At 46.1% G+C, this 22,248-nt stretch overlaps 1 protein-coding gene across 1 annotated transcript in view; it reads right to left on the minus strand.

Annotated features, from left to right (window-relative positions):
• The window catches only part of INTS6L (integrator complex subunit 6 like), a 78,869-nt gene extending 56,925 nt beyond the window's left edge, over positions 1–21,944 (minus strand). The window contains exon 1 of the mRNA XM_073879121.1: positions 21,917–21,944. The gene's annotated coding sequence lies outside the window, so the exon portion shown is untranslated. The remainder of the gene's footprint in view (positions 1–21,916) is intronic.
• Positions 21,945–22,248: the final 304 nt, after the last annotated feature.

Consider the following 22,248-nt stretch of genomic DNA (forward strand, 5'->3'; position numbering starts at 1 on the left):
AACCAACCAACCAACCAACCAACCAACCAACCAACCAACCAACCAACCAAAAACCCTGCTGCTTCCCCATGGTTCTACTCAGGCTTCCTTCTGCAGTGACGCTGCTTTGGGCCACTGCTCACTATTTGCCTTCCTCAGCCAAACCCTCTCCCTGCCTGCTTTCCAGTCTCAGGCCCATTTTCACTGCCAGGCCTCTAGCCACGTAACAGGATGCTTTGTTCATGGCAGCTCTATGACCTGCACTAACTGTCCTGTCTTCTTTCTGTTTTCTCATGCTTTTTGAACTCGCTAGCTCTTGAAAATAGTTTCCTCTTTCCTCTTCATGTCTCTGCCCTTTATCTGCTTTTCGTTCACCGGAAGCCTCTAAATCAATTCATTTTAATGCCTCACCATACTCCCCCTGTTCCAGATCTTTCTACCTCATGTCTGGGGTTACCAGACAGCTCTCAGGATAAAAGTTCCTCCCAAGCACTGCTTTCCTGGCCTTCACTCCCTTCACATCAAAAGTTAGCATGCTTTGTCCCATGTTTATATTTCCTGGCATTGACCATGGTGCAGTGCAGTCCACCTTTGTTTTGGGGACAGCCGGTCTGACTTCTCGCTCTCCAAAGATTTGTTACCTTTGGCCTTTAAGCGGGCCCTAATCACCTTGGCATCTTGACAAAAAAGACCTTACTTAACCCAATTACTCCCCGTTCCTGAGTCCTACCGGTCATGGCTCAGAGGGGACTAAGATCTGCCGGGCTACCCCCGCTCCCACTCCCTCCTTGGCTGGCCCATGCAGTCTGCTTTCTCTCCCCGGCACTCTTTGGAAACTGCCCCGAGGTCCCCAGGGGCCAGCTCCTGGCCAGATCCAACAGTCTGTTCTATATTTTCCTTTGTCGACTGCGGAGCTATCTGTCACCTGCCTTTCTGAGCTCCCCCTCCCAGGCCAGCGTTTCTTTCGTCACCTGCCACTTCTCTTGGCGTCTTCCTTACCCCCTGGACAACTTGCTTTCAACTCCTCAGACTCTTAAACTCACTCGCTGTCTCAGTCTGCGACTACCTCTTTTCCCTCCCCCCGCTGCCCCGCAGAAGACTTGGCTATTTCTCCTGTTGAGGTTCATGCATTCTTTCTTTTTTCCAAATATTTCCTGGCCCCACCTGCTATATGGCAGGCAACGAGAATCCCTTGGTGAACAAGGGAAACGGTCTATTGCAGGGGTTCAGAGCTTGGATTTGAGGGTTCAAATCCCAGCTCTGCCGTTGGCTAGCTCCGTGACCCTGCGCAAGCTACTTGACCCCTCTCTGCCTCACCTTCGTTGTCTGGAGAATGGTAGTAAGAGTCGTGCCTCATACGACTGTTATGAGGAGCAAATGAATGAATATTTGTAAAGAGTTTCGAGAAGGGCTTAGCACAGAGTAAGTTCTAGGTAAGTGTTAAACCAAAGCAAGAACAGGCGGAGTCCCTGCCCATGCAGATGACATCCTACTGGGGAAAATGATCAAAAGAGTAGGTGCGGTGTCTATGGAGTGCTGGGAGAGGGGCAAAGCGTGGTGTCATGGGTCCACGGGAAGGAGCCTACGCTCTAGAGGGCGTGGAGAGGTCGGGGGGACACACACAGAAGGTTTCCTGAGGAGATGACTCTGAAGCTGACACACAAGAAACAAAGTAGCCTGGAGGAGGGCCGGCGGAGGTGAAACACCGGTGGAGGTGAGACACGGTGCAAGCGGACGAGGGAGAGCGTTCTCCTCAGGGAATGGTGAGGTGGGCAAGATGGCAAGAGACACTGAAAGAGACCCAGTAGAAAGAAAAAAAAAAGAAACGGAAATTCTGTATTAAAGGGGAGGGAGGGCGGGGGAGCAGGCTGGGGACAGAGGTGGCTGGAAATGAGCTTGGCAGAAGTGAACGGGCGTCAGGCCGTGTGGGGCCTGGTAGGCCCTGCCGGGGGAGTTGGACTTCCACTCTGGGAGCAGTGAGGCACCCCTGAAGGACTGTGCTTGGGTACTATCGTTCCGTCTGCAGCTTGCGGGATGGGTTGGATGAGGGCAAACATGGAATCCAGGAGACAAACCAGGCGTCTCTCTCTTTCTTCTCGCTGGGTCAGGTTGTCATGCTAACAAGGCGATGAGGGGAAGCACACGGGTGCCAGGGACCCTTAGGTGGTAGGATAATCAGGTCTTATTCCTTGACTGAACGTGGGTGTGAGGAAGAGAAAGGAGCCAAGGAGGACCAGTATTCTGGCTTGAGCAGAGCAGTTCAGGGCAACTGTGGGGCCGCACACTGAGACTGGGCATGAAAGAAGAGATGCATATTTGGGGGTGGCTCAGCCAACAAATGTTTATTAAACATCTACTATGCACCGGGTATTGTTCCAGGAGCTAGACAGACATCAGTGGACAAGAAAGGCCCAAATCCCTGCCCTCAGGAATGGAGAATAAATAAACAAGTAAATACCTAGTGCATGAGACAAACACTGTGGAGAAAATAAAGGAGGGACACCCGAGTATAAGTAGGAGGCAAGCTGGCCTAGGCAAGTATAAAAATAAGCCTCCGAGGGAGGAGACACTGCCCCACTCTGGCAGACTCAGGGGGAAATACATCAGAGTTGTGGGTGCTTCATTTCTTAAGCACTAAGTGCGGGGCTGGCAAGGTGCTTGGTTCTTGGTGCTTTGCACACCTCACTCAGGGCAGCAGCCTTGCGAGGTGAGACCTGTTCATCCCATCATGCCGGGGGAGGAAACCACAGTCCCTCAGCTGGTCCGCAGCCCGAGCCCAGAGCCCAAGCGCTCCTTCCCCACTCCGCAGGAACAATAGCGGGATGAGAGGGTATGAGCAGAGGGCTGGAGAGCCCAGACACGGATGAGAAGCAGCCCAGCAGGAATCAGCTCCCCAGCAGGGTGCAGAGGGGCCGGAGAGAGCAGGGCGTGAGCGGTCCCCCCGCCCCCAGGACAGCACCACCGGCCTGGAGACTGGCCTCTCATCCCCCAAAGACTGGCCTGCGATAACCCATCCTATGAGGTCGTGTGGGACCTGGCTTGGCCGTGATCTGCCTCCTGACGCCTGTTGATTTACCCGGGCCAGGGAACCTTCTTTGTGAAACCTGATGGCAGGAGGGCTGGTGAGGTAAGCTTGGGGCGGCTGGGATCCAGGCCTCCGCCAATCGAGGGCAGTGGATTGCTGGGCACAGGGGCCTAGCACAATCCTTGTCAGCGGCTCCCTTCTGCCCTGGGCTCAGACACAGCAAGTTGGACGGACATTTATAGACCCGGTTACTCTGAGAGGTGGCGGAAGCTAAAAGTAAAAATAGCCGGTGATGAAATTTGGCCCAGGGCAGCCCCCAGACAAGCTCCCCAGCGGGTTCTGCCACTTGGGGAACTTCCTGTCACCAGTCAGGGCATAGGAGCCTCTGGGCTGAAGTCCTGAGATCGTCTATGGTGCTCCCCTCCTTCCACCTCACAGCCCTGAGGCCACCGCCCCATTCCCCCAGCGTATGGAACCTCAGTCAGAAACTCACAAGGCAGGAGCATCCTCACTCTGTGGTGCTCCCGGGTTGCACACCACATGCACAGGGACCCCAAGCACAACAGCAGGGAAACCGGCCCCGGCCTCTCCTGCCTCCAGCAACCTGGAGCCTTCTGCCTCTGCCCCGCTCCACATCCACCAGGCCTTTGAGTCCCAGGAAGCTTTTACCTTGTAGACATTACTCAGGTTCATCTCCCTCCTTATCCCTCCATTCAGGCCCTTTGCCTCTGAGGAGCCAATAGTACTGACATACCTTCAGTTTCCCTTTTGGACCTCTGGGGAGGATTAGGGCTGTGACAAATTCTTCACCAGCTTACACCAAGCCATACCCACTTTAAAAAACTACTTATTTGCCTGCTAAAGCAGAGATTTCATCATTTTCCCCTCCTCATCTTAACACTATTATTTAAATTTTATTTTTTTAAAGATTTTATTTACTTATTTGAGAGAGAGTGAGAGAGAGAGAGAGAGAGAGAGAGAGAGAGAGAGCATGAGCGGGGGAAGGGGCAGAGGGAGAAGGAGAAGCAGACTCCCCTCGCTGAGCAGGGAGCCCAACACGGGGCTCGATCCCCGGACCCTGGGATCATGGCCTGGGCTGAAGGCAGACGCTTCGCTGACTGAGCCACCCAGGTGCCCCCACTATTTTTTTTTTTTTTTAGATAGACAACATTTAAACCACGTTAAAACATATTCTTTAAAATGCAACAATAGTAGGACAGTATTTGTACCTAGGTGTAGGGAGAAGCCCTACAGCTAGTTTGTTTGTCATTAACCACTTAATTTGTCACAAATGCGTTAACTAGAATTCCCATTTTCCCTCCTACTACTGGGGATGGAAGAGCTCTTGACAGCAGACCTGGCTGGCCTTGTGCTACCACCTTAAGAAGTCACTTACCTGGTGTTCAATTCACCAGATATTTATTTAGGCCGGCTCCGCCAAGCACTCTGCTAACTGCCTGGGGCAAAAAGATGAACAGGACATGGTTCCTGCCTTGGTGAGTGTCTACTCCATGGGGGAGGCTGGTTATATAAGCAGATACTTTCAGTACAACGTGGTAAATGCTGAGCTACGGGGAGAGTCGCGTAGGATTCTATGTGAGCATGGAAGGGTAGGGTGTAGCCAGCTAGTTATCAGGGAAAGCCTCCTGGAGGAGGTGATATCAGTGATGAAGAAAAGAGGCAGTTGTGTTCCAGGATAAAGGGTCTGAGGTCTTGAAACAGATTAATGTGCATGATGGCCCTTGACGTAACCAGTGCTCCCATCCCACAGCTGCTGTGAATGTGGGCTGCTAAAGGCTCACAGCCTCTCTCCCTTCTCTGGAAAATTGCCCTGAGGGGTGAGAGCCACCTAGACCCGGAGGTTAGGCACCATGCCACGTGGGCAGCCTGCCTGCCTCCCCTCCTCCAACCTGCAGCCAATGACTGACGAACACAGTCCTCTTGCCTCAGAGTGGGATCACCTTGTGGTATCATTCACACTTCATAGTGATCTGGGATCTGGCCAGAGCCAGACTCCAAATGAGACCACATCCTTGCTTAGCCTCATTCCCTGCCCCATGGTGCTTCCCCCTTTCCCTTCTTCCTTAGAGCTCTCCCTCAGTAAATTACAAGCACCCAGATCCTTGTCTCACTCAGGCTCTGCTTCTGGGGAACCCAACCCAAGATGGTATGTTTGATGAACTTCTAGAAATTTGGCATAATTTGTATTTAAGCTGTGAATCTAGGAATAATTGGAAGACCAAACCCAAGAATTAGGCAAGGGCCAGGTCACAGAGAACCTTGTGTGCCGTGTTCAAGACCTATGAGTCTTTTTTATTTTTATAGTAAGTCTTTTATATTAGACCAAAGCACTCTTCCTCAAATCATGCCTCCCCCCACCTTTAATGACGTAGCCTCCCCACATTTAGTGACTTATTCATTTAAGTCAAGGCATGGGGAACTACCGGGGTTCTTAGTTAAATACAGATCTCTCTAAAAGTGATAATCCACTGAGACATTAATGTCTAATTCACCTTAAGGTATGACGGAGGCGTGAGAGATTGTATTTTCCAAAGATGGCCATACCTATGGATCCCACCCACGTGCTCTTGCAATGTGGCTAACATTCTTCCCACTGGAGATGAGGTCTATGCTTCCTGCCCCTTGAATCCGGGGATGTGGGCTTGTGACTACACTGGCCAACGGCATGCAGTGGAAGCAGTGCTGGGAGATGTCCAAGGCAAGGTCATAAAGGCAATATGGCTTCCACCTGGACCTCTCTCACGCACACACACTCTCTTGCGTTCTGTCAGGATGCTCATTTTTGGAACTCAGTCACCATGTTGTGAGGAAGCCAGCCCACACAAAGAGGCCACACGTTGACATTCTGGCAGACAGTCCCAGCTAGGCCCCAGCTGACACCAGCATCGATCTTCAGACTCGTGAGTGAGAAAACCATCAGATGATTCCAGCTCCCGGCTTCTGGATCTTCCAGCTGAGGGTGCAGACATCATGGGGCAGAAACAAGTTTTCCTTACTGTGCCCAGTCTGAATTCCCCACCCACAGAAACCATACAGGTGATACGTGATTATTGTTATTTTAAGTCATTAAATTTTGGAGGAACTTACTTTGCTGCAACAGATAACTGACATCTGTCTAGACTCTGAAGTTACAATTTTCCCTTCAAAATTACTCCTCTAGTGGGGCGCCTGGCTGACTTAGTCGGTAGAGGGTGTGACTCAATCTCAGGGTTCTGAGCTTAAGCCCCACATTGGGTGTGGAGCTTACTCAAAATAAAATAAAATAAAATAAAATACAATTTTAAAAATTCCTCCTCTAGCTTCCCTACCCAAGCAACTGGTATCCCCAGGTTCTTTCAGTAACTGAGCTCTCCATTTGCATACAATTAATCATTAGGTCCTATAGATTTTCCTTTCTAGGGTGTCTCTGCCGTCTGTCCTTTCCCTTGGTGCCTGTCTCTCCAGATTAAACTAAAGCCCAGCCTGAATCATGTTCAAACTCCTCAAAAACTGCCAACTTTCACAAAAGCACAGCTTCCAGATGGAATTATACAGTTCAAGCTGCAATTTATATAATCCAAATGGACATATATTCTGAATATATATATATATATATATACTTTTAGAAATTACACTTTGCTTGTTCATTGTAATAAATTCAGATTTGTTACAATACAATACAAAAAAAGTGAACATCTCACTCACCAAAGGAAATTACTGTAAACATTTGCTGTTATATTCCAGACATTTTTCTAGGGGTGCAAGTGTGTATTCGAGATATGTGTGTATTCTAGGTATTCTAGGTATATAAAAATATATACACACACAGAAGTACATGTTATACACACATATACAATAGATATGTTTAAGAAACATTTTTTTTTTTTTACAAAACTAGGATCACAGCACACATTATGTTCTGTAATTTTGCTTTTTTTTTTTCCAATTTTGCTTTTTTACCTAGCATTGCTTCCTGGTTATCTTTCCATGACAGCACGTGCAGATGTACTTCATTCTAAGAGTTACATTCATTTTAAGAGTTACACAGTATATTACACCATCATTTATTTAACCATTTCTCTATTGAAAAACATTTGGTCGTTTCTACATTTTGCTACCAACTTTCACCCACATAACACTCTATCCCAAACAGGGTACTATTAATCGTGTCTAATTTTTGCACCATATAGCCATTAATATGGACAAGGTAGCTCTCGAAAGCACTGTCATGAGAAGATGTTCACCAAAGTGAAAAAGACAGAGGTATACTATAATTCCATTTTTGTATATATGCGCAAAATGTCTGGAAGTATATATAAATGGCATTAACAGAAGTTCTTTCTGGGAAGCAGGTAAGTCTGGAGAACTTTTTTTTTTCCCCCTTATAGTGAAAAAACCTTGTGTTTAATACTGTCAGGAAAGATATTTTCCATTTTGAGAAACACTGCATAAATGATGTAAATGTTAGAAATGTGCTATGCATGGATAAAAGGAAAAAGGAACAAGACAGGGAAACAATGAGCAAGCAGTTAGAAATCTACAGTTGACATCAATTCACATCTGCTAACTGTGGGAACCAACTACAGAGACATAATTAGACTCAGCATCAAATGGGCTTTAAAAATACACAGCCCATTTCCCATTGTTTAACATAGCTCACATATAAGGGCACTGAATAGCTCTTTGGCAAACGTGTGGTAAATCAAAATTCTGATTAAATTAACTTTATTCTAATAAGCTATTGAAACAATGAGACATTTCAGAAAATAACAATTCTCAATTAAAAGAGAATAAACCTTCAGTGGCTCCCCTTCACTTAAGATGGTGTTTTGTTCATTGTAGTGAGCACAGCATAATGTATAGACTTGTCAAATCACTATGTTGTACACCCGGGACTAATAAAATGTTCTGTGTCAACTGTACTTCAATTTAAAAAAAATTTAATATAAAAGGAAGCTTTATTTAAAAAAGAGAGAGAGAGATGGTGTTTGCCAACCTTACTGAACATCAAAATCACTCCAGGTCTTATTAAAAGAACAGATATTCAGGCACCACCCCAGACCTGAATCTGATTAAAACCCAGAAATCCTCACCAAAGGGGTCTGGAACTCTATATATTTTTTTAATTTTTTATACATTTTTTAGAGTAATCTCTACATGCAACATGGGGCTCGAACTCACAACCCTGAGATCAAGTCTCATGCTCCACCCACTGAGCCAACCAGATGCCCCTAGGACCCTATATTTTTAACATGCTCTCAGGTGAGTCTTCTAATCAGACAAATTTAGGACACTACATTTGTGACCTACAGAAATAAACACAAATGCTGTACTTAGACGTTTACAAATTTCTGTGACTCCTGTCCACGTTTGTAACTTCATGTGAGACATTGTTCCAGGCACTGCTCCAGGTGTTGGAACATACAGGGTATCATGAAGGAGGAATTTGTTTTAATTGAGATAGAATTCACATACCATAAAATGCATCCTTTTAAAGAGTGCAAAAAAAAACACACACACAAAAAACAAAACAACAACAACAAGAACAAAAAAGAGTGCAATTCAGTGGTGTTTAGCACATTCACAAAATCCAGCAACCATCACCACTGTCTAATTCCAGAACATTTTCTCAGCCCCAAAAGGAAACCCCGGGGCCATTAGCAGCCACTCCCCATGTCTTCCCCATCCCACCAGCCCTGACAACCAGTAATTTAAGTTCTGGCTCTATGGATTTGCCTATTTCGGACATTACATAGAAACGGAATCATAATATGTGGGTGGCCCTTTGTATCTGACTTCTTTCACTTTACACCTATGTTGTAGCATGGACCGGTACTTCATTCCTTTCCATGGCTGAATGTTGTTCCATTGTATGGGTATAACGCATTTTGATGATCCATTCTTCAGGTGAGGCATGTATGGGTTATTTCCACTTTTGGACTATGATGAGTAAGGTCTGGGGAGCCTTCAAAACTATCAGATTTCCAGGTTTCACCTCAGACCCGTGGAAGAAAAGTATCTGAGGGGTGGGGGATAGGTGGTGGCTGGACTTTTTTTTTTTTAATTGAGCTCATCAGGTGAGCCCAATGAGAAGCCAGAGTTGAGAGTCACTGAGTAGTTATCCCTAAGGGAGTGGTCTTAAATGCAGTCCCTGAAGCTGCCATCTTCAGATCCCCCAAATTCTGAATTTCAGAATGTATCTGCAGACTTCCATTTCCAGAAAGATCGAGTAGATGTGTTTTCCCTTATTCCTCCCACAAAGTACAGCTAAAAAGTCTGGACGTTACTTATAAAACAAACCCAAGAAGACACTGAAACGTGGGAAGGAAAAGACAGGTGGAGGAGAAAACTCGGGATGCAGGGAACTCAACAGTGGTGAGTTCTGTCTGCCCTGGATGCTGGAGAACCTGGCAACCCCAAATGCCAAAAGGCACAGACAGAAAATCCTCAAGCTCTCTCTAGCCCAAGGCCAAGGAGAGGAGCAGCCTAGCAAGACAGAAATCTTTTAGACAGTAACCACTCTACTCCAGCCAAACCCCAGGGAAAGTACTGTGGCCTCAACCCAGCCATGCCACTGAATTCCTGGGGTAAAACCTAGACCCCACCTTCAAGAAGCTGTCACAGAGCAGCCTCATCCCCTGGCTAGGGTGGAGTGGAAAAGGCCTTAGTGAAGAGTCAGGATTTCACCACTACGCACCCCACACCACCCACACTTCCCAAACATCACACTTCCCAAACATCAGCGAAGGCCACGTAAGGAGCAGTCAGGAAGCATTCCAACCTCTCCCAGCCGAGCAGATCTCAGTGGAGACCAAATGAGGAGCCAGAACTACCGTCCCTACATAGCACCAGTGAGGAGCCGCCCCAGCCAGAAACGTTGCGTCCCTGGACCTTCCCCCATTTATAATATAATTGCCCTAGGTAATTGACAACCAGGTCAAAGTAGGGTTTTCTTTTTTGCTTCAACTCTCAAACACGGTTTAGAAAATTTGTCATCTTTTGAGTTTTCTAAATTATGTTCTCTACACTCACCCAATATCAGGACAGCCACTGCAAACCTGTACCGAAAGATACACGACAAAACACTACACATACCTCAAAATGGGATTCTAAAAAAAAATGTTCAAATAACCTACAGGAAGGCAGGAACTACAAAACAGAGAGAAGTATCAGGCACAGAGGAGCATTACATAATGATAAAAGGGCCAATCTGCTAAGAACCCTAATGTGTATGCACCAAATGGCAGGGCTGAGAAGTTCGTGAAGCAAAACCTGATAGAACTGAAAGGAAAAACAGATCCACAATTTTAGTGGAAACTGCAACACTTCTTCCTCAATAATTGATAGAACAACCAGGCAGAAAATCAGCAAAGATAGAGAAGAACCAAACCATCGCCAAAAGGATCTAATCAAAATTTATAGCATATTCCATCCAACGACAGAAAAATGCACGTTCTTTTCAGGCCCCTGCGACAACGTGATACCAAGATAGACCAGACTCTGGGCCATACAGAAAACCTCAGCAAATTTAAAAGAACTGAAAGCACACAGTTTGTTCTCTGACCACAATGGGCCCAAACTAGAAATTAGGAACAGAAAGCTAACAGGAACACTTTTAAACACTTGGAAACTGCCTGGGGGCGCCTGGGTGGCTTAGATGGTTAAGTGTCTGCCTTTGGCTCAAGTCGTGATCCTAGGGTCCCGCGATCGAGCCCCGCATCTGGCTCCTGCTCAGCAGGGAGTCTGTTTCTCCCTCTCCATCCCAGGGTCTTGGGATCAAGCCCCACATCAGGCTCCCTGCTCAGCGGGGAGTCTGCTTCTCCCTCTCCCACTCCCCCTGCTGTGTCCTCTCTCTCTCTCTCTCTCTCAAATAAAATAAGTAAAATCTTAAAAAAAAAAATCACAGATGTCAGGGCACGTGGGTGGCTCAGTCGGTTAAGCGTCTGCCTTTGGCTCAGGTCCTGATCTCAGGGTCCTGGGATCGAGCCCCGCCTGGGGGTCTCCACTGAGCGGGGAGTCGGCTTCTCCCTCTCCCTCTGCTCCTCCTTCTCTCCTCCTCTCTCTCTCTCTCTCAAAAAAAAATAAATAAAATCTTTAAAAAAAATCACAGACGTCCACCCTTATTGTGTCTTGCAGTATTCTTTCTAATGCAGTATTACAACCTTGGCTACACATTAGAATCACCTTGGGAACTGAAAATATCTGCCTGTCCTGACCACACACCAGAACAATTAAAACTGAGTATCTGGGGGAGGGGAGCCCAGCGTATCAGTATTTTTAAAGGCTCCCTAAACAATCCCACTGAGCAGCCATGGCTGGGAAACAGTGAAAACAGGAAAAGCAGTGACCTGGTCAGGATGTAGTCTAACATAAGGAGACAGCGGAGAAAAAGCAACGTGATCAGGCCGGGGTGGGACTTCTCAGCCCTTGCTAGGTTGCTAATGGCCGGGGTGGAGACGGAGTCTGAAGAGCCGAGCCCTGGACTACCTCCATAGCCTTGACGTTGTATTATGCATATTAAGCAGTCATTCGCTGCAGTAGAACGTGAACTCCGTGGTTGCAGGGGCTATCTATCTTGTTCTCAGTGGTCTCCCTAGCACCCGGTGCTAGTTAAGTATTTGTAGCATCAACTAAGTATGAGTCTCACTTTGGGACCATCGGCCTCCGAATCACCTGGGGCAGTCATTGAAACAACAGATGCCCTTCACTGTTGCACTATTGCTCTTTCTATTCTGTGCAGAAAACTTCTACGATTGCTCCCTTGTCTTTCTCATTAGGCCAGTCTTCCCAGCAACCTCCAAAGTACTCCAGCAGAAGACTCTGTCAAGGTGGTTATTAGCAGGATGGGAACATTCATTCATTCACCAAATATTTATTGGTGAGTAAGCACTGGACTCTGGAGGAACAACATTCTAGTAGGAAATATATGCAATAAACATATGGCTACACTAGTAAATATGTAACTATAAATCACTGGAAGTTCCAGCAAAGCAAAGAAGACGTTGTGCTCTAAGAATGAGTAACAGGAGAGTCAAACAGACTGGGGAATCAGAAAAGACCTCTCTGCGAAAGCTGCATTGGAGCAAATTTGCGAAATGTGTGAGTTAGTCCGTTGGAGAGGGACCGAGATGAGCTTTCCAGGCAGAAGAAATGGCCTTGGCTGATTGTCCGGAGTCAGGAAAAGAACTTGGAGCTTTTGAACTGAAAGCAAGCCGCGGCCGGCGGGCAGAACACCACAGTAAGTGGCAGAGTGGCTGATGAGGAAGGCAGGAACAGTTCATGCGGGGCTTTGTCGGAGAGAGGGAAGAGCTCAGGTGTCTTCCGGAATATGGTGGGAAGCCATTGGAAGGTTCGAGCAGGGGAATGGTATGATCTGGTTGACGCAGCTGCTGTGCAGGCAAAGGATTGTAGCAGGGCAGGACTGGAAGCGGGGAGTCCACATGGGAGGTTCCCAGCATGCTCTGGGTGGAGTAGTGGAGGTGGGGAGAAGTAGATGGTTAGGATGTTTTTGCTGGAGAAAGGAGTCTTTTTCCCCATGCTGGCCCTCTCCGTACTCCGCAAGAGAGACGTCGCATGAAGCTCCGTGTTAGGACGCAGTGCCACATACACGTAAGGTTAGACATACTCTGGGAGGGGGAATTGTCTCAGATACACAAGATACAGAAGAACAGACCACAGGTGGTGACAGCCTTGCTCCAACCATTGCAGTTGGAAAGAAAAGCATCTTAGGAGAGATCAGTGACAAACAGATTCTTTCGAAACACGACTGAGCCATTGGTTCGTGAATTTATTTTTTTCATTGAGGTAGAATTTAATTCAATTAAAGGCAAAGATCCTGCCTGCCCAGTTTTATGATCTTTGAAAAATGTACACAGCCACGTTGCTGTTACCCACATAATCCCAGAGAGTCCCCCTGTGCCTTTTGCCAGTCAATGCCTACCCTCTCATAAGCACCCACTGTTCTGAATTATAGCACCACCCACTGGTTTTGCCTGTTCTTTAGCTTTCTATAAATGGAATCATACTGTACATATTCTTGGGTGCCTGGCTTTTTTCACTCATCATAACGTTGTTGAGATTGTGTTGTGTGTAACAGCAGACCATTCCTTTCCACAACTGAGTAGCATTCCATTGCAAGAATACATCCCGAGCTGTTTCTCCATCCTCCTGTTAATGGACATTTGAATAGTTTCCCAGGGGCTAACTGTCGCTCTGAGTTTCATTAGAGTTTCGTTACAAAGTAAGGTGCGGCTTCGATTCACTTTTCTCCTGTTCATCTCACCATTCTCTAGCTCAGATTTCCATCCATTCGTACGTTATTTACAGTCTTCCAACCTTGTCCACGGGAATGCGCTTCTGTTTTTATTTCCACTTCAGGAACATGTTTTCCAGGAATCCACGTATTTTCACTTGGACTGTGTCTATCCCTAGAAAGTAGACAATAAAAGTCACCTAGATTCTTATTTAGGATCTCTTTCCTCTCAGGAAGAAGATTCACAGATGTGATGGCTATCCAGATAGGTGGTGAATTTTTTAAAAACCTTACGCTTTCCAAAACAAAAAGAATTCGTGAGGACAAATGGCATTGTTTTGCATTTCTGAAACTCTCTCTAGGGTCTGGGATAATAAAAGACGGCTAGATTCTCATATCGGCTTCTGTGTTCAATCGGTTGCCATATGTTGTTTTGGTTACAGTACGCAAAGAGAATCAGGACTCATAGAGACATGTAGTTGGAAAGAAGATGAGCATTTTAGTAACTTTTTCAAATAATTATGGATATTTTTCTTTGATACTGCACCAGGTTCCATGTGTTCTGATAGCTCTGGGAACTCTGGAAGATAAGAGGTTGGAGTGATCCAATTTTGGACGTGTTGAAGGAGCTATACACTCTCCCATAGATGCTATAGATGGTCTTATAGATGGTCCAGGCTTCAGCCAGGGCAGGGTTTCTCAACCTTGGCTCTACTGACGTTTTGCATTGGGTCATGACTTGTCACGTGTTGGGGTGGGGAGGGGCGGGCGGACTGTGCATAGTGAGGTGTTTACCAGCATCCCGGGCCTCTACCCACTAGATGTCAGGAACACCTCCCCCACAGTGTGACAACCAAAGACGTCTCCAGACATTGCCAAAAATTGCCTGGTGGGGTCAAGTCACTCCCCCAACATTGAGAACCACAGAACAGGTACCCCAGAAAGGCCCTTTAGGCTGGACTGAACAATTCAAGATGAAAGTTATGTAAGGAACTTCAATAACTTTACTGACATCTCTCTGTTGGAAATACAATTGCCAAGAGCTATCGTTTACTAAGTGCTAGTAGGCACTTCCCACACATTAACTAATTTACTCCTCACATCAACACTACGAGGTAAGTATCAATATTCCCATTTTACGGATGAGGTCATCAAAACTCAGAAAGATCGCCACATGTCCAAGAGAGGGGCAGAACTGGGATTAGTGTCTGCATCTAATCGACTCCCATGCATGTGCTTCGAACCTCCAGCGTGTTAGTTGTTTATAAACTAGAAATGTAGTTTCCTCTGGCACACATTGTGTAACCCTGTCTAATGACCTTATTGAGATAACAGAGTCGTGAATGATTTTAGGTGGCAAATATAATTGGGGGTGACTTCTTGACCTAGTACCTGGAATAGCTTTGGGGTAAACTGAACTGAAGCATTACTTTGATGGATTGCAGAGACTTCTGGGGTAAGATCAAAGAGACATAAGTATAAGGCCTTGAGGGACCAAATTACCCATTTCATTGGTTCTAGAAGCCATGGCAATAATCAATCAAGCAGTCTTGTGAAGGTGCTGGCAGGACTTTTCTGATACCTCAGATCATCAGCCTCCCCCCTGGGGGGGGGGGCAATAACACCTCTGATTGACCCCAGGCCTGGCTGTTAAGCCCTTTGCTTTAGCTTAGGAGGAAAATGTTTGGGGGAATGGTAACCAGGCGCTCTAACCTCTAGGGCAGTGTTCTTCCAACTGCCCATCACAATGCTTTTGGGGTCATGAAATCAATTTAGTGGATGATGAGCAGCATTTAAGAACAAATAGAGAAGACCAGAGCAGAAAGCATCGTAGGGTCACCCCCACATTATAGGCAGGACTGGCTACAGAATATGGAAAATGTGGGGCTCCTTCATTACAAAGCAGGAAAACGGTGTTATTAAAGGCACTCAGATATAAAGTTTTTCCTTTCTTCTGCAGTGTCTGGCTTGACTTGTCAAGGCCTTTTTTTTTTTCATTTGCTATTTATCTATTTGATAAATTACCTATTTGAATTTCACTAGACCTTTTTATGCTTTGCAATGCCGTTTAAAATGCAAATGTAAGGGGGCGCCTGGGTAGTTCAGTCAATTAAGCAACTGCCTTCGGCTCAGGTCATGATCCCAGGGTCCTGGGATCGAGCCCCGCATCGGGCTCCCTGATCCGCAGGGAGCCTGCTTCTCCCTCTCCCTCTGCTTGCCCCTCCCCTTGCTTGTGCTCTCTCTCTCTCTCTCTCTCTCTCTCTCTCTCTCTCATTCTGTCAAATAAATAAATAAAATCTTTAAAAAAAATACCAAATAAAAGGCAAATGTAAAAACATTTAACCAACATGCAGGATCACCAAAATTACACAAACCATATTTTGTAGCTCATACGTTCTTACCAGAACAGTGAGCGTACTGCACGAAACTAATTCAACTGTTTTGATCTCATGTTCTAAATTTTTAGTTATTGGTTTTTCGTTATTGAGGTATAGCTGACATAGAACATGGTATTCATTTCAGGTGTACAACATCATGATTTGCTATTCTCGTCACAAGGACAAAATGTTATTTCCTTTCTTGATACACGTGCATTCCACCAACTGTCTCTACCTTTAGCTTATTGGTGAGTAAGGACGGAGGAAAGGGAAAGGGCAGGTTTGCCTTCTGTGTCATTATTTTCAGCGTAAGGGGTCCGCTAATGCAGGAAAGCAACCCACCAGGATGTGCTAGGGTTCCTTGGTCCTCAGGTTCCCAGAATTCTACTGCCTTCTTTCTGCGCTGGAAACAAGCTCCGCTTCGAAAGGAAAGCGTGGCCTCTGGTTTGTCACCACCAGCACTCCCCCGCCACACCCCCCACCTCACTCAGTTGTAGATGGGACACACTGGCCCCGCTCTCCCCCCCCCTCTTGCTGACCCCCCCCCCCCACTTCTATGGGCCCAAGGAGAAAAAGGCAGCCCTACCTCCAGCCTTCTGTGCTCTCGGGGCATCAGCGACACTCTATGCAAATGGGCAGCAAGAAACGGCAGGAGACACGCATACTACCCGAATCTCCTCTGCTCGCGGGCGGGCGCCACCGTTCCGCCCGGCTGCGCTTGCAAAACCCAAGCTCAAAAATAAAATTATTAAGAATGTCAAGACAGCAACAGCAGAACATTAAACCAAAGTGTGGGGGCCCTCCTGAGCCCGGAGCCCTGCGCTGCTGTATGAGTCATGTGCCTAGGAAGCCGGCCCCGATTATAAGGTATTGTTGCTGAATGCTTCGTTTCAGGGGTGTGTGTGTGTGTGTGAGAGTGTGTGGCTATGGGTGTACTGGGGGGGCGGGGTCACCAAAGTGTGACAGCGCCTGCTTCTGCCCTTCCCTTTCCCTACTAGGGGTGGGAGCTTTTTCTGGAAACAGTAAAGGGATTTTGGTTAGAAGAGGACAGAAGCCAGCTCCTCGGGGTGATGCAAGTTCTGTCCATTCTCCCTTAACCCCTGCGTCTCATGTGGCTGTTCTGGCAAAGACAGACCAGGGTCACCTCCTGTTACAAGCAGGCACCCTTGACCTCAGCCAGGGAGGAAACCAGAGTGAGCCAAGGAGACAAAGGCAGCCCTACCTCCAGCCTAAATTCCTTGAAGCTCAAGGGGCAAGAGGTGTCCCTAAACCTCACTCGTGCAGGCCAGTTTACCAGGATATTTAACTACTTGGAGACTTGGTCCTAAGCAGGCCCTTTCCTAGGGCATCTCTGGGATTATATCCCACCCTCGGGAATCTGTGGGGTTGGCCAGCAAGATGGGCTTCAAGGATCCAGAGAATTTTCGCCACACCTGTCTTTTTCCCTGTTCACGTAACAGGCCTTGGCATTAATTTTATGTTTTACATTGTAAAAGTTTTGCAAGTTCCGCAGAGAAGTGAGAAGATACAGAAAATTATAAAGAAAATGAAAATTTCTTACTGCCTAGAATTCCATCATAACCACTACGACCATATTTTGTGTATTTTCTGCCATCTGTTTTTCTTATATTTCAAGTTTATTTCTTTAAGCCATCTCTACACCCAATGTGGGGCCCGAACTCAAGACCCCGAGATCAAGAGCCGCATGCCCTTCTGACTGAGCCAGCCAGACTCCCCTGCTGTTCATTTCTCTGTGTATGCACTACAATTAAAGACAATGGTACACTGAAACTAATATAATGCTTTGTCAATTATACCTCCATAAAAAAGACAATGGATCATATTGTGTATAGAGGTTGGAATCTGGTTTACTCCACTTAATATTATATAGGATTCAGTTTGTCTCTCCCTTAGACTATGCTGCACGTGCACAGATAGAATCTTTCTCTCATGCTGTCTTCTATATTTCTTTCGATGCATTAATATCATTGGCTCACCTAAAGTTAAAGTAGTTGTTCCTCGTAGGAAGCATTTTTTTCCACCTGTTAGTTTCCCTCTCCAAATTTCATCTTTGCTCTTGTAATTTGTACCCTCTGCCACTAATAGGGAAAGGAAAAAGATTTTTCCCTTGGAGCTAGAACCAGACTTCTACAGCAAGTTCAACTTTTTATCAAAAAAAATTATTATAGGGGCACCTGGGTGGCTCAGTCGGTGAAGGGTCTGCCTCCGGCTCAGGTCATGGTCCCAGGGTCCTGGGATTGAGCCCCCATCGGGCCCCCTGCTCGGCGGGAAGCCTGCTTCTCCCTCTCCTGCTCCCCCTGCTTGTGTTCCCTCTCTCGCTGTCTCTCTCTCTGTCAAATAAATAAATAAAATCTTTAAAAAAATAAAACACTAATTAGGTACATCTTTTTTCTTCTAAGTAACTCAGCAGCACTTTCTCTCTTCTTGCCTTTTTTTTTTTTTTTTTTTTTTTTAGAGAGGGAATGAGGAGAGACAGAGGGAGAGGGAGAATCTCAAGCAGGCTCCACGCCCAGCACGGAGCCCGACGTGGGGCTCCATCTCACGACCCTGAGATCATGACCTGAGCCGAACTCAAGAGCCGGACGCTTAACTCTGACTGAACCACCCAGGCGTCCTGAACTTTCTTGCTTTTAAAACCTGGCCTAAGTGATAAGAATTTCTTTTGTCCTTATGCCTATCTGCACCCGCCTTGGCCTCTAAACTTCGGCTGCAGGATTTGGTTCTCTGGCTTCAGCTGTCTACTCCCCACCCGGGAAGGCAGGGACTGTGTTTTATGGATAGATACAGAACTGTGGTTTTACTTTTTTTTTAAGTTTTATTTTTATTTTTTTAAGATTTTATTTATTTATTTGAGAGAGAGAGAATGAGAGAGAGAGAGCGCATGAGAGGGGGGAGGGTCAGAGGGAGAAGCAGACTCCCCGCCGAGCAGGGAGCCCGATGCGGGACTCGATCCCGGGACTCCAGGATCATGATCTGAGCCGGAGGCAGTCGCCTAACCAACTGAGCCACCCAGGTGCCCTTAAGTTTTATTTATTGATCTGAGAGAAAGAGAGAAAGAGCTAGCAGGGGGAGGGGCAGAGGGAGCGAGAGAATCCTGAGACTCCTCACTGAGCACGGAGCCCAACTTGGGGCTCAGTTCCAGGACCCTGAGATCATGACCTGAGCCAAAATTGAGTCAGCAGCTTAACCAACTGAGCCACCCAGGCGCCCCAGTTTTAAAATTCTCTAAACAGCTGAATTATAATAGTAATTATAAAAATAACTCCGCCTTTCCCCCAGAACAGACCTTTTTAAACACATTTATACAGAAGAAAAACAGAGGTTGCAAAATAAGCACAACAGAGTTCCTTCCCACTGTTACAGGCTTTCGCTGATCCCACGGTTCTTGAACCTAATTTCCTCCCCCTCACCCTCCTCTTCCTCCCACTTCTAAGGAGCACTACCCGGTTTCCTCATTCAAGTCAACACCAGCCAGAGAATTGGCATGGTGGGGCCCCGGTGTATCCCATTATGTCCAAACAAGGAAAGAGCATTTGGAGAGAATTTCTGAGGAAATGCCTCTGTCCCTATTGTGATTGTAAGTATATTCTAGAATAGATGAGAAACGATGGTGGCCACAATCCAAGGATCTCATAGCTATAGTTATCTTTAAGTTTGCAGACTAGGAAAATCATGGAATGTCCAATTCTGGAAATCATCCCATCCTGCTGTTCATCCAGAAAGCGAAGGAAATTGAAAGTCACATGTCTAGTTAGTGGAGGATCTGGGGTTACAAGGCCAGGTTACCTGACTCTGAGTTCGGCACTTTCAACTCCGCCAAATTATCTTAAACCCTTGCAAGGAGGATTTTATTTTCTTTTATTTAAGGATTTTAGGCTCTGATGAGGAGCTGGTGACTTATGTAAATTAGTGGGGCGCTGGCTAAAAGGGAAATCGATTTATTTGTTCATTCATTCAATTCCACAAATATTCAAATATTTACTGTCAGCCTGGCAGGCGTAAGCAATGTGCTGCACACTCTGGGGGGTTCGGAACTTCATGAGCTCATGTCTTATTAGGGAGGTCATAAAAACAACTACTTTGTAAGAAAGCGTGGGTGCCGTTGAGGCAGTATAGACACAGCCAGGCAGGAGTTTCAGGGAAAGACAGTTTGATGCTTTCCAAGAGGGGTCTGGAAGGGCTGTGGGTATGGGGAAAGGACAGGTGAACTCGGCTTTGAAAGGCAAATAAATAGCTTAGGGTTTCTTGAAATGGAGATGAAGCAGAAAATTCAATCCTAGATCTGGCTAAAGATTCAAAGCCTGAACTCTTCAACATTTGCTATATAAGCCCTTTGACTAGGTTAGGCTCGACGGCTGGGAAATAGCACAGGGCCTTTAATGCCATTCTAAATGATTTGGATTTATTCTGTATGTAACTGGTAGCCATGGAAAGTTTTAAAGCGTGTGGTCTGATGAGCACTGTGCTCTCATCCCAAAGCGCTAAGCACTTAGAACAGTAGGTCCTGAGAGCAGATCAAAGACGACAGTGCAAAGGCCAGGGCTCCATCAGAAACTCTGGTGGCTGGGAATTATTCTGCAACTTTAATTGCTCAGAGCCGTTTGCTAAGCTGCACTCTGTTACACTTGGCTGGTCAAGTTAAGAGCTGTCAAATCTATTCCCTGAGCTATGGAGCAAACCAGGATTTGCTCAGAAAGTCGGGGTTTATTCAGAGAATTTTATTATAGGTTTTCTTGGAGGAAGGTTTTACATCCTTTTTTAAATTAGAAAAAGATAATTAATGTCATTTCCTGATTCCAGAATTTTCTAACGTTATGGAACTATGTGAGTGTTTTAGAAAGTGAAAGTGTCTCATAGTCCCAGCCCTTGAGAGATAACTACTGTGAAGTTGGTATCTATTCCTCCGCACATTTTTTTTCTTGTCTGCGTAATAGCACTTATTAAGGAAAAATAGTTTTTAAACAAACTGTTCATGCCATTTTGAAGCTTTCTCTCTTCACTCATTTATATAGCATGGACATTTTCCCATACCATGTAGATCTATCTATTTTTTTAAAAAAATAGTGCCCCATTTGGCACCTGGGTGGTTCAGTTGGTTAAGCACCTGGCTCTTGATTTCAGCTCGGGTCATGACCTCAGGGCTGTGAGATCGAGGCCCGTGTTGGGCTCCGCACTGGGTGTGGGGCCTACTTGAGATTCTCTCTCTCCCTCTCTCTCTGCCCCTCCCCCCTCAAATAAATAAATAAATCTTTAAAAAAATAAAAGTAAAAGTAATGCGCCATTGTATATTTTCTCCGTTCTTGTGTGAATAGACACTTAGGTTGTTTCCAGGTTTCCGATTACAAACAACATGGCAGTAAACATCCTCGCACATAAATCGTTGCAAGCTAATGGCAAATTTTTTATTACCACATTTGTGCTCGATTTTTAGCACTGGAAATGTTGGCTCATTTGGGTCTGAAAAGTTATCTTTTATCTGTCCAATTGCCTTTTGAAAATGTCCTACCACTTTTCACTTTCAGCCGGAGGGTGCTGGTTTGTCCACATCCTCCTCAATACTACCAAAGTTTTAAACCTTTCCTACTACGATGGACAAAAAAAGATAACTTATTGTTCCAATACTCAATATATGCTAAACATCCCTATTTAGGGTGAATTAAGAAACACCACAATTGAGGAAGTTAACTGGCCTCTATTGTTCTTCTGTATAACCTGCAAACGTCTTCAGAAAGTTCGTAGTGCCATTTCTCAGGCCCTGGCATGTCAGATGCCCACTCTGGGAACACGCACAGAGACATATGTCTGGTATATATTACCTCATAGCGTTTGTAGGTAGGAAATAGAGATCTAAATGGGTAATAGGTGTGACTCAGGGTGCACACTAGCCCAATCCAAGGAAATAGCCCAATCAGCCATCAGAAGACACAGAGGAAGAAAAGCTTTATCAGGTAACAACAACCTAGAGAGCATAGCAGGTCTGTCCTGGGTCTGCAACTTAGCCATTCATCTTATTTCCTTTACACCACGTACCAATCACATTTTCCAAATGGGGACAAGAGCATCGCTAATACTGTGCCTCAAGCAGTGTAATCATTTTGCCAGATGATTTAGCACTGTTGGCTCAAACCCAAGAACAGATGATGGAATAATTTCCAGTCAGGAAAAACAACAACTGTAACAAAACCATTAAAGCCCAAACCTTTGAGTACTTGGCTCTCTGGACACAATAACTCACAAACCCGCTTAGCACACAATACTCACAAGTAGTATCTGCTTAGGAGAAGTCGAGCCCTCACCCAGCTGGTGTTAGTCTAACTGGTCTTCTTCCCAGCACATCGGAGGAGTCCACTTCTCCATGCCCCACGGCTGCTGGGAGGGCCAGGTGACTCATTCTGGCCAATGAATTATGAAATGAAGCAACGGATTTCACGCCTAGGGCACAGAATTGGCTGTGCGAGACCCTGCACTTTCTCTCCACCCTCCCACAGTGATTGTGGAAGCACATACGGAGGTGTGGGTGCCACAAAATCAGAGCGGCAGCGATCACTGAGTCACCACATGGAGGAAAGCTGCCCCCCGCGCGTCACCTGGGC

This window comes from Callorhinus ursinus, unplaced genomic scaffold (assembly GCF_003265705.2).
Source record: "Callorhinus ursinus isolate GAN/ISIS: 27379988/994484 unplaced genomic scaffold, GSC_fseal_2.0 scaffold33, whole genome shotgun sequence".
Taxonomy (NCBI): domain Eukaryota; kingdom Metazoa; phylum Chordata; class Mammalia; order Carnivora; family Otariidae; genus Callorhinus; species Callorhinus ursinus.